Source organism: Cervus elaphus, chromosome 24, assembly GCF_910594005.1.
Source record: "Cervus elaphus chromosome 24, mCerEla1.1, whole genome shotgun sequence".
In the NCBI taxonomy this organism is placed as follows: domain Eukaryota; kingdom Metazoa; phylum Chordata; class Mammalia; order Artiodactyla; family Cervidae; genus Cervus; species Cervus elaphus.
The window spans coordinates 49,603,677-49,616,812 of NC_057838.1; the positions used below are offsets into that span (position 1 = coordinate 49,603,677).

General features: G+C 39.1%; 1 long non-coding RNA gene and 1 other non-coding gene across 2 annotated transcripts in view; one reads left to right on the plus strand and one right to left on the minus strand.

Moving 5' to 3' along the window:
• Positions 1-417: 417 nt before the first annotated feature.
• TRNAD-GUC lies at positions 418-489 on the minus strand. Its single transcript has one exon. It is a non-coding gene; the product is annotated as a tRNA-Asp (tRNA).
• Positions 490-4,498: 4,009 nt separating this feature from the next.
• LOC122683155 overlaps positions 4,499-13,136 on the plus strand; it is a 141,086-nt gene continuing 132,448 nt past the window's right edge. Inside the window, exons 1-2 of the long non-coding RNA XR_006337642.1 lie at positions 4,499-4,564; positions 5,737-5,837. This is a non-coding gene — a long non-coding RNA (uncharacterized LOC122683155). The remainder of the gene's footprint in view (positions 4,565-5,736; positions 5,838-13,136) is intronic.

Here is a 13,136-nt window from a genome sequence, read left to right on the forward strand (position 1 = left end):
GGATCAAAGGGAAAACACCTTGGCTCTCATCTCCAGGTGACTTGGTTGAGTAAAACTTGGCAGAATTCCAGCTAGAGTTTTGAACCTGTGAACTTCTAGTGAGCTTCTAAGATCATGTGATCGTGAGTAAATTTTTATGCTCTCTGTTTCTTTGTTGTATCATACTTACTAATAATTATTGTGAGATTTAAATCAGTGAATGCATTTTCCAGTACCTGAAAAGCACTAAGTGCTACCTAAATGTCAGATATATGAAATTCTTAGCATCTTATCCTGTTGCGTGACCATCATTTTAACATCTCTGGATTTGTTGAAGTCCATGCCCTTCAGGACTGGAGTGGTTTCAATTATATCCCCTTTCAACATCTTCTTTTTAATAGAAAAGCCCTAATCCTTTTATTTATTTATTTTTTTTGGCTCCCCGTCGGGGAATCGAACCCCGGTCTCCCGCGTGACAGGCGGGGATACTCACCACTATACTAACGAGGATAATCCTTTTAGAGAGTCCACATTTCTTTCATTCCTTTGAATGGAATAGTCGCTTGGCAGTTTTTCGTATGGCTGCCTCATCTGTCTTTCTGGAAACACTAAATAAGACCTTTCAAAGGTAGGCCTTTCATCTACCCTGACAAATGCAGGGCCTTGTCCATAATAGGCACTCGATAAATATTTGTTGAATAGATGAATGAATAAAGGCAGCCAAGACATTCAAAAGTAATCGTAGCATTAAGCTAAAAATAAGGGCAGCTTTGTTCCTCTGTAGACATGCAGTGGTGCTAAATTACCACATCCCTTTCATAGAATTGTTCCAAATCAGTCATTCATGAGGAACTGTACAAAGCTCTATTAATCATAATGCTGTCACAAAACACAAGGGTGGGAAATGGGACATCTCTGCATTAAACATCTTTTGGTTCTTATTCTGGTCAAAAATCCACATCATCTAGACAAAGCCAAGATCAAAGGGAAAATACCTTGGCTGTCATCTCCAGGTGCCTTGGTTGAGTAAAACTTGGCAGAATCCCAGCTATGGCTTTGAACCTGTGGACTTCTGGTGAGCTTTGTTAAAGATAAATTAGATTATTTACCTCCCCCCACCCCCCACTAAAACTGCCTGATGACATTCTGTAATACTTGAAACCTAACCTCTTTGCCATGGTCTAAAAGGCCCTATGTCACCTGGGTCCTGACTATCTCTTTACTCAACTTTGATTTTTCTCAGAGAGCTGTCTCCTCACCCCACCACCCAGACACTCTGTCATTTAAGACAGACTTTTTGTGAAGGGCTGGACAGTAAATATATTATACTTTGGGGACCATGTCATCTCTGTGACAACTACTCAATTCTTTCATTGTTGTATGAGAGCATGTATAGAACATGTATAAAATGATGAATATGCTTGTGTTCCAAAAAATTGTATTTACAATAACAGACATCTGGATTTGGCCCATGTTATGTAATTTGTCAACCCCTTCTGTAAAATAAGACTCCTTCTTTAACTTCATATCCCCATGCCCTTGTTTAGTTGTCACGTGTTTTCACATCTGTTACTTGTCTGGCTCAGTCTCTAGAATGTGAGCTTCATTTTAGAATGGGGCTTTGTTCTGTGGACAGCCACATCTCCAGCACCTCGGACAGTTCCCCCCACTGCCTGTTCAGTGACTGTGAGCGCGTGACCTCATCCCCTGTTGCTTTTGCGGTCACACAGTACTCTGATTTTCATTCAGTTTTCAGGACACTGTGGGCTCATTCTTCCCTCCTGGCTTTTGCACTTGCTTTTATCTTCTGCCTTAGTATTCTTCCCCCTTATCTTTACACATCTACTTCTTCCATTCATTTGGGTCTCAGATCTTTGGAGTAGCCCTTCCCAGTCATGCTAAATAAAGTTTCACAGGAGCCTCAGTTAGTCTTGTCTTCTTTTCTTACTAAAACTTTTTAAGAACTGGAGTTTTTTTTACTTGATTCTTATAAATTCCCTCCCATGATTCCAGAAAGTTTATTAGCTTCTTTAAAGCCTAAAACAATAAGAGTTTTTAAAATGTATTTATTAAAAAGAGGTTTTCAATAAATATGTGTGTAGAAGAGTGTTTTTGAAACTTAAATGTGTATATGAATCAACTGAGTATCTTGCAAAGTGCCAAGTGCAAGTCACTCAGTCTTTGCGACACCATGGACTATATACAGTCCATGAAATTCTCCCCCTGAGTATCTTATTAAAATGCAAATTCTGAGTTATTAGGTCTAGTGGGGGATGTCTTAAAATTCTGCATGTTGAGAGCCTCCAGAAGATGCTGATCCCAATGGTCTATGGACCACTCTTTGAGTACGGAGAATCTAGTGAATATTTTTAACTGCTTCACCCACAGGGCAGGAAATGGAATTTAAGTTGAAGATCCTTGAAAAATTATTAAAGATGTTTGCTAGCATGCCAAAGATTAAGGCAAAAGACCAATCCCATCCTTAAAAGGCACATCCAATGCAAAATGATAAGGATAGATTTTCCTGAGTCACTTAAGTGGTTTTGGCATCAGGCATCAAGTCTCCAGTGAATGGGAACTGGCAACATTTCCCATATTAAATTCACCTTGAAAATGCTGAATCACTCATGAGGAACCCAAATGAATCTAACTTCATTCCCTATTCAGTTATCTCTCTCTTTCTTTAGACCCTTCTGTTGCATGCCTTAGGGAGTTACCTGCTCAACACCTCAGTGTTTCTGCAAAGTGCAAAGTGCAGAGACCTCAAGTTTCTGTAGAAGCATGGAAATGCTGGTAGTGTAATATGGTGGTGTCTTGACATAAAAGAAAACTCCCCACCTCAAAACTGAAATGACATGCGTCCAATAGGGTAACGTAATATGGCAGAGTGATTAAGAGCTATTGGTCTGCAGTGTGATTACCATTTAATCCCTGTGTGACCTGGAGCATGGTACCTACACTTTTAATGCCTCAATTTCTTGCTCTTAAATGGGATGTAATGGTCCCTGAGTGATAGCATTGTTGTGATAATTAAGGGAGGCAGTTCTTGTAAAGAAGTTTAGCATAGTTCATGGTATGTGTGCATATCAATGAATATTAGCTAGAGTTCTTATTCTGGTCCTCCGTAAAATGTTGTTAATATATTTACTATAAGTTATGTTTTAAAATCCAACAATTCCAATTCTAGGTATATATCAAAGGGAAATAAAAACAGGAGTTTGACTAGATATATACATTCTCATATTTCTCACAGCATTATTCACAATATTCTAGAAATGAAAACAACCTAAAATGCCCATCAACAGACTAATGGATAAAAAAGATGAGCCATATATACACAATGGAAGGTCTTTCAGCTGTGAGAAAGGGGGACATCTTGCCACTTGCAATAGCATGGATGCACTGCATGATGTCACTTATATGTGGAATCTAAAAGTCAAAGCAGAGTGAAATGGTGGTTACCAAGGGTTAGAGGATAAGACTGATGGTGTTTAAGGGTACAGACTTGCAGCAAGCACTAAATAAGGCATGGAGATCTAATGCGCAGTATGTTGAATATAGACAGTAATATTGCTCTATAAGTATGTAATGTGATAAATATCAATACAGCAACCATATTGCAATATATAAATACATCAAAGTAACATGGTGTACATCTTAAATTTACAGAATACTGCAGGTTGAATATATTAAGTTAAAAGAATTTGCAAGTGGCTTTGAACACAATATTCAATACAGTGGGTATAACATTAATAGTTAATACTTGGTATGTTTACTATTTACATAACAATATATTAAGTGCTTCTTTTTCTCATTTAATACTGAAAATAAGTCTATGGAGTATATATGGTTTCCTGCTTCCCTGATACCTCAGTTGGTAAAGAATCTGCCTGCAGTACGGGAGACCCTGGTTCAATTCCTGGGTCAGGAAGATCCTCTGGAGAAGGGATAGGCTCCCCACTCCAGGATTCTTGGGCTTCCCTGGTGACTCAGCTGGTAAAGAATCCACCTGCAATGCGGGAGATCTGGGCTAAATCCCTGGGTTGGGAAGATCCCCTGGAGAAGGGAAAGGCTACCCACTCCAGTATTCTGGCCTGGAGAATTCCATGGATTGTATAGTCCATGGGGTTGCAGAGTCAGACATGACTGAGCGACTTTCACTTCCACTTTGCAGATAGGGGAAACTGAAGCTTACGATGATGAGGTTTGTAACAGATCACTCAGCTACTAGAGTAGGAGTAAATATTTGAACCCAAGTTTGACTGAGCTCAGGGCTCCGGCAATACTCTACCATCTGCTAGTTATATCATTCATTTAAGTATAGACTTGTATGTCTTGGCTCCTGAACAGGAAATATTTCCATCACAACACCAATTTTTGGGGAGAGTCTCTCTTCTATAAAGGAAAGAGTTCTGGTGGTTGATCATCAGAAATACATCCAGTTCTAACAACCTAATGTTCTGAGTTCTATTCTGATGGATTTTGTTTATTTATCATTTGTTTAATTTTTTCCACTATAGATGTGTCCTGTTTGACAGAGCTTTGGTCCAGTGAGCATCATCATGAACATCATCGAATCTTCAAGGTACAGGGTGCTCCTTGATGGCTATGCTGTCCCTTATGTTCTAGTTATCTATTGCTAAGGATTAGTAGTCATCTCACATTTTAGTGGTGTAAACAAACAACAGATTCCGAGTCTAGGATTTGGAAAGGGCATAATAGGGACAGCTCTTATGTGCTTATAACATCTGCAGCCCTAGTTGAAAGTACTTTGGGGCTAGGAGATGACTGCATTGTCTAGAAACTGAAGGCATCTAAAACTATCTTCACTCATGTACCTAGCACTTGGACCAGAATGATTCAAAGACTGGGGCCATGAACTGCACCTACATGGTGGGCTTTCCATGTGGCATGGGCTTCTCCCAGCATGGCAGCTCAGTTCTATAAGGTAGAATCCCAAGTGGGATCATCGGGAAAACAAGTGTTCACTTGAGACTTCAGATTCAGCTTCAGTGTCACTTCTGTATTCTGTGGTAAGAGTAGATCCCTAAGAAATGCCCAGATCGAAGGGGAGAGGAATTAGATTCTACCTCTTGATGGAGGCAAGCAAGTTCACAAGGCTGAAGAACACGTATAATGAGAGATATTGTCAATCTTTGGAAAGTACAGTCTGCTACAGTCTTCACATTTATACTTTCCTCATTTCATCATATTGAACATCAGACACCTTGCAGGAGCCCCATAGTTTCCCTGCCATCCTCAAATGATCTGGCAATGAGAAGGAAAACAGCTTAGCCAATCTCTTGAATACCCTCAGAAAAAAACTACCCTCCCTATGAAACATGACCTAATTCATGATTACTACTATTTAACGGAGGTTTTTGGAATTATCAGGAGGTCTTAGGTAACTGATGGTGGTCAAGAATGTCCAAAAGTGATAAAAATTCCTACAAAAGAACTTTAGTAAGTAACTCTACCATTTATTTGCACTTTCATGGCTACTGTTAATGTGTGTATAATCCTCATAACCCAATGAGGGGAAATAATACCCCCAAGTTCTCTATAATAAGATGAAATTGAGGGTTGAAGACCTTAGGTAACAGTTCAGATTTCACTCAGATAAGCAGTAGTAGAGCATGGTTAAACCTAACTCTTGCAGACAACCATAGACATTCAGTGACAATATGGTGATACTCCTCGGATTTCAGTTCATCTCAAGCTCTTTTCAGTCAGGAATTTTTTGTTTGTTTGTTTCAGGGGTCAAGAATATAACCACAATTGGCTCATGTGAGTGACAAGTCACACTAATTGCAAGGGCTTCATGCATGGCTGGATCCAGGAGCTCCAACTATATACTTGTGAGTCTGACCCTCTTCAACTCTTGGTTCTCTTTCCTTTTCTTTCGGTTTCATTCTGAAGTAGCATCTCCCCAGGTGATGATAAAGATGGTCACCACCAGTTACAGGCCTGTATCCTACCATTTGAGCAAAGCCAGCAGGTATTTAATTTCCCTTCTCTATAAACTGAGAAAGCCTCTTTGAAATTAAAGAGGCAATTTGGATTAAAATCTAACTGACCTCAGTTGAATCACAAATCAATTCCTGAATCAGTCACTTGTGATCTGGGAGATGAATAAATGTGGTTGACCGCACTGAAGACAGACCTTCATCATCACCATGATATGGAAGAGAAGTAGTTTCCCAAAGGAGTATCAGGGCAAAGCATCAAGTAGCAAAGGAGTGGACATCAGACAGACAAGAACATCAGGTGCTGACAATACCCTCATTTTGCAGATGGATAATCTTATAGCTGGAAAACTAATCCTTATTCTGTTTTTATCAATTTCTTCCCTCTGGCTCTCAGTGTTCTATTATAGCATCTGTTCCTCCTTCCTTAGAGGAAAAGAGTTGACAAATTTATACACATTGAGGTGTGAGTCACTCAATCACCAAGAATGTTTGCATTCTAGTTTCTATTATAAGAATTCACTTATTTGACTAGTATCTGTTGCGCGTTCACTATGTGACAAGCTTGTGCTAGGTAAGGATTGCAGGTGCAGAAGTGAAATAAGACAGGTATGACTTATATAGGTTTGAGTATGTATTAATATTTTAAGGGGAAAAATTAACTATATTTTCATTTTTACAATGCTAAGGTCATTAGGCAAAGGGGGAATACTCAGGTATTTTCAAACTGGAGGAGTTCATAAATACTGCTTGGAGCTGCTTTCTGTTCTCCAACACCCAGAGATGTGATTCAGTCAGTCTGGAAGTTAAGAACCAGGAATCTGGATTTCTATAAAGCATTCCCAGGAAAATTTGAAGATGGTTCAGAGAACTTTGAGTCCCACTGGCTTAACCTGAAAGAATTATTCTCTAATGGCTATAAGTCTAGAATATTGAAATCTCTGAATTTATCTGGAGAAACAGAAATTTTGGAGCAAGAATGAATGCCTTTCCCTTCAAAGCATACTGCATAAGCAGTATCAAATCCAGTCTTTTCATAAAGCATCCACCCTGACCTCCTTTGCATTGAGCTTTGCAAGGTGGATAAATGATGCTATCAAGGCCCTTCCCATAGTACCTATCTCTTCATAGCGAAGGCTGCTCACTGTGATGCATGCTGCTGCTGCTGCTAAGTCACTTCAGTCGTATCTGACTCTGTGCGACCCCATAGACGGCAGCCCACAAGGCTCCCCCGTGCCTGGGATTCTCCAGGCAAGAACACTGGAGTGAGTTGCCATTTCCTTCTCCAATGCATGAAAGTGAAAAGTGAAAGTGAAGTCGCTCAGTCGTGTCCGACTCTTCGCGACCCCATGGACTGTAGCCCACCAGGCTCCTCTGTCCATGGGATTCTCCAGGCAAGAATACTGGAGTGGACTGCCATTTCTTTCTCCATGTGATGCCTGAGACTCTCTCAGTGTTGTGTTGATTTCTGCGGCATAGCAGGTGACTCAGTTATGCACATATATACATATTTTATATTCTTTTCCATTATGACTTAACCCCAAGATATTAGTTCCCTGTGCTATCCAGTAAGACCCTGCTGTTTATCTATTCTATATACAATAGTCTGCATCTACTAATCCCAAAGTCCCAGTTCATCCCTCCTACACACCTCCTCCTCTTTGGCAACCACTAGTCTGTTCTATATAACTCTGAGTCTGTTTCTGGTTCATAGATAGGTTTATTTGTGCCATATTTTAAATTCCATGTATAAGTGATATCATATGGCGTTTGTCTTTTACTTTCTGACTTACTTCACTTACTATGGCAATCTCTAGTTGCACCCATGTTGCTGCAGATGGCCTTATTTCATTCTTTTTTATGACTGAGTAGTATTCCTTTCTATATACATACTGTATCTTCTTCATCCGTTCATCTGTCGATGGACATCTAGGTTGTTTCTATATCTTGGCTACTGGGAATAGTACTGCTATGAATGTAGGGATACATGTATCTCTTTGAATTATAGTTTTTTCTGGATGTCTAAGGGATTTTGTCTGGCCATGGGAACACACTTCACTCAGGTTTGTCCAGGTACGAGACTAGAGAATGAATGCTCCTAAGACTGCCCTCAACCAATGTAAGTTGGGGAATTGGTAAATACATACCCCAGCTTCCTTCTTTTTCATTGTTCTACACCATCTCTCAGCATCCCTCCCAAAGTATCAAAATTCCAGTTGTCCACCAAGGTAACTGGCTTTTGAAAGTTTCCTCCAGTGGGTTTCTTTCCTATTCCTCTGTTTCCTGTGATCACTTTCCTTATAAATGGGCAGCACTCTAATCCTTATAGCAGAGTCATCCTCCTGGGAATCCCTAAGCAAACACTCAAGTATGTCTAATTTTAAAAGTCCTGTGTTGTCCTTTCATTGTTGTTAGAGATACTAATTTCTAATAGTTGCCTTCAGATTACATCAAGGAAGAGGTTCCAGTCATGTCTCTGAAGGAATCAAGCCAAGCCTTAAATTACAGTGGATTCCTCAATATGTGACATGGGAATGATTACACGTGCACTCAGCTATAAAGCAGAGGATGGAGACCTTATTACTCTTATTACTACTTTTACCATTAACTTTGAAAGCAGCTTTTAGCCCAAATCATGCTATATAGTTATTCCAAAGAAGGATGTGGGGAAGGAACAGACTGATATTAAAATGTTATTGTACTAAAATAGTCGTTGAAAGTGCAAAAAGTATGTTTATTATGCAGGATGCATCTCAGCATGATTAGATGTTTGGCAGAGAAGAAACGAGGAAGGAGTGGAAAAAGCTGAGAAAAAACCACCCAGACCCAATGATTTACTCAAAACTGAATGGATAGAAAACTGTTTCTTGGGATTTGAATGTTGATGAATAACTGGCATCTCTGTTCTTCATCTACTTTCAAATGGTAACAAGTCATTCTGATGATAATTGCAGAATGTGTCTATTTTTGGCAATCTGATGGCCATGGAGATGATTCCATTTTGTGTTCTATTCATTACCACCCCCCAAACTGATCCATGGGCTTTTAGAAGAATCCAAGAATAAATGGTAGCATCATAATTTGTTCCCTGACATAAAGAGAAAAAAGAAAAATACTTGTTGAATAATGAGCACATAGTAACAACACAAAATCTTAAGTTTGGAGGCTATGTTTATGTATAACAAATATATACACATATATAGCAGGGGAGGGGTTCAGAGTGCTCTTATTAAACATTCAGAGTATCTGATTCTATTCTTGCTAGAACCACCAGGGAGAGAGCAATTTAGAAGTTTGTTTTCAGTTCTAGAATCTAGGCATCCATTGGATTGTAAAGGAACATACAGTTGAAAAGCTCCTGAAAACAGTTGTGCTGTATTTTTTTTCCCTGAGAATTTGCTAATGCTACCTTCTGAAACCATTGATTAGATATTTTAAGAAATCGTGTCATTAAATCCCTTCTTCTACAACTCATTATAGTAAAACCAACAATATCAATTCGGAGTCTTAGTTTGCAAGCAACAGAAATTGATGGATCTATCTAACTTGAGCACAAAGTAAGCCATTGGGAGTTCTGGGGAAAACATTCAGACTTAAGGGAAAGGCTGAGGAACCAGACAGAGAAAAGGCTGCCAGGAACCAGTGATGCTCTGAGAATCCTGGCAGCAAGAACAGATGGACAAACTCATCAGCTGAAGAAGCTGGAATGAACCATCTCCAGCTGCTTTTGTAGCCTTTCTGTCATGCCATTAAAGATTTAGAATACTTGGGTTACAGGTCTGCCTCCTGACAAGGAGAGAGGGGTGTACCTGGAATGATAGTTGCACCAAACAGCAGTGGAAGAAAACTCATTCCCCAGAAGAAAATTAGGTATTGGAATCAGAAGAAGGGGGCTATAGAGCAAGAGCTAGAGGTATCGATAAATGTTCAATGAGATAACAAGTTTGTATAAAGAAAAAAAGGATCAATATTAGAGTTTTGTCTCACTATTTCATGGTCTTGCTATTTTTCTGCCTTGTCCAATACTTCCTTTATAGCCCTAATAATTATCACAGCAATACTAGAGTTTTTTGGAGTGGCATCATTTTTGGAAACACTCCCTTCTTATCACTAGCTGTCTTTCACGCTCAAGCTCTGAATCTTCACTGTTGTTTCTCATTTATCCCTCCAAATTCTAAACACAGGGTAGCCCTGCCTGTCTGCCCAACTTCTGCATGCTGTGGTCTTAAAGATTCACATTTGAGGCGCAAATTGTGAATCTCTGAGTTCAAATACATGACCAACTGCTATGTACTAGAAATTTGACGTTATATTCCCTGTCCTAGGTAAAATATGAATACAAATTTTACATTTATATTTACCATTGTGCAGGAAAACTGTATAGTGTAAAACAAACAAACAAAAAATAATGATGCTAATATGACAGCCCTTGAAAGCCCAATGGGATATATTCTGAGGCCTTTGAAAACCACCAAGTTCTCAAGCATATCTCTATGAATTATATTTTTCTCCACAAAATGCAATAAAGCATAGCAGAGAAACTATAAATAATCCCCATAGTCTTTAATGATTCTATAAATATGGGACTGAAGTCATTTACACAGCCATTAAAATAAATACTGGCTGGGGCACTCACTGAAACAATTTCACAAATCACTCGTTTTTGCTTTCCTAATAGTGGAGAGATCTGACTCACTGCCAAATATCACAACTCCTCTTAAATATCTTCAATACATGGAATTTCCAGAGTAGAACTCTGAATTGTGTAAACCTCTTCCTTCCTACCACAAATGCTAGAAGGAGGAGGGCTCCAGAGTTTGACTTCCCAGGTTCAAATCCAGGCTCCATCACTTAGTGTGTGTGAACTTGACACTGTCTCTTGAGTAAGTCTTGTTTCCCCCACTTGGGAAATTATGTCGTGACAATTCATTTTAAGTACCTCGGTTAAGTGTCTGGTACTTTGTAAATGCTCAATACACATTAGCTACTACTTTTTTAAAAGGCTTTAAAAATTATCTTAGGAAAGCAATTGCTTTCTGCAACACCGAATAGAGAATAGCAAAGCCCCTTAAATTGTATATGCTGGGTTTTCAATGAGGTTCATTTACCAGCTAGGTAACTCATTCTATATTCAACTCATATCTGTGTCCTAGAAAAATTAAAAATTCCTTTATAGTATCATTCTTCAGGGTCACTCACAAATAACTGAACTCCTAAGTCCATATGCACCCAGGGTCTAACTCAGAGTTGACAAATATTTGGAGAGTAAAATAGTAACCTTTTAGGAGGAAAGCCCTTGAAATACTGTCTGGCTTTGTAACAAAGACAAAAAAATATTCATGTCTGTGACCAAATAATTTAAAACATACCTGAGCTACAGAATACTGTACTGTGAAACTGTATAATCCTCTGAGTGATTTATGAGAACCTCAGGGTTAATATCAGACCAAGTAGATGGTTCAGCTCACTGAAGCAAGCATCTCATAATGATAATGTAGTGTTCCCCAGAAAACACATCAGAGATGCCAAAACAGACTCAGAGCATAAAAATAAGTCAAAGTTCCATGATTTTTTTAATCATGTGATTTTAAAATATCATATGAAACATATTCATGGTAAAGCGTATATTACTACTAATTCCACAGTAAAAGCACTAGCTGGTGACAGCTATTTGGCAAGAATTTCCCATTAATTTCCATGGAAAGTATTCTCCTGAATTTATAATAGAAAAGTATAAATGTAAACTCAAACACAGAACTTGTCTCTGAACAAAATTTGCATCAGTAGAATGTGGTACAGTTTATAAATGGCTTTAGAGAAGATATGTGACTCCAATTAAATAAGAAACCAAAAGATGTCCAATAAATATTCCTCTCAAGGACTCCTCTCAGCCCGAGAAGCCCAGGAGATTTATCTTAGTAAGCACTTTACCTCTTTGGCAACACTACAGAGGAACAGCTCTCCAGCAGTGGAGCTTTGTATGATCTATTGCTGGGCTTTGCCACACTGCCTTGGGTCTCACTGATCCACGGATATCTCTGCTCCTACATCCAGGTGTTACAGCAACAAAATTTACCAGCATCACCCCTTCAGTCCTTGGGGTTACCCCTTCTCCTTGTAGTAGATCTTATTTAAAATGCAAATACTCCTGGGAGGAGGTAACACTTTATTACTATTGCCTTTTACTATTACTATGCCTGACTCTTTTGCAACCCCATAGACTGTAGCCTGCCATACTCCTCCCTCCATGAGATCCCCCAGGCAAGAATACTAGAGTGGGTTGCCATTTCCTTCTCTAGGGGATTTTCTTGACCCAGGATCGAACTCATGTCTCCTGCATTGGCAGGCAGATTCTTTACTGCTGAGCCACCAGGAAACCCCTAGTATGAATTAATTCAAAGTAACCAAACCCCATTAACACATTCAGAAAAAGCATAAAATGTCTGTTTGTGCTATAGAAGGGATGGTGGTGCCATTGTGAAGCAAAAAAGGATACAGCAAAGATAGTTAGGTGGACACTTAAAGAAAGTGCTATTTTACTTGGATGCCAAACTTCCAAATTGTAATAGGTTGGACTATTTTCAGCAAATATTACTTCCCTGCTTTGAGTGGGACACTTCATCCCCCACTGACTTTGACCTGGCCATGCGACTCATTTTATCCAATAGAAAGTGGATATGCAGTTAATATCTCTTAGGATATCATGCTTTGGTTTGCTTTCTTACACGCCTGTCATTCATCATAAGAAGGAACATCCCCCGGCAGGCACTGACCCAGTGAGGACAAGCAGAACTGAACTTGAACCATCACCTTGAGTGTCCCAAGCCCAGTCAACCAACAGCCCAACACAGAACCATTCTAACTAACCCTCAGGCCTGTGAGCCAGTAAAATAAATGCTTAGTATTATAAGCTGTTGAGTTGGGTGACTTTTTATAAAGCATTACTGCAACATTAATTGATAGACTATTAGCAACAGCTAATGCCAATTAAGCTTTCCCACTGTGCCAGGCATTGAACTAAGGACTTAACATTCATGATTTTAAAAAAATTCTTAAACAATCTGGTGGGATAGGAATGATTCTCCTATTTAAACAGTTAAGGAAGTGGAAAGATACCAGAAAGATAGCATTGTTAAAACTCTTGAATAAAACCCCCAAAGCTGCCTTCATATGCCTTAAGCAAACAATAGA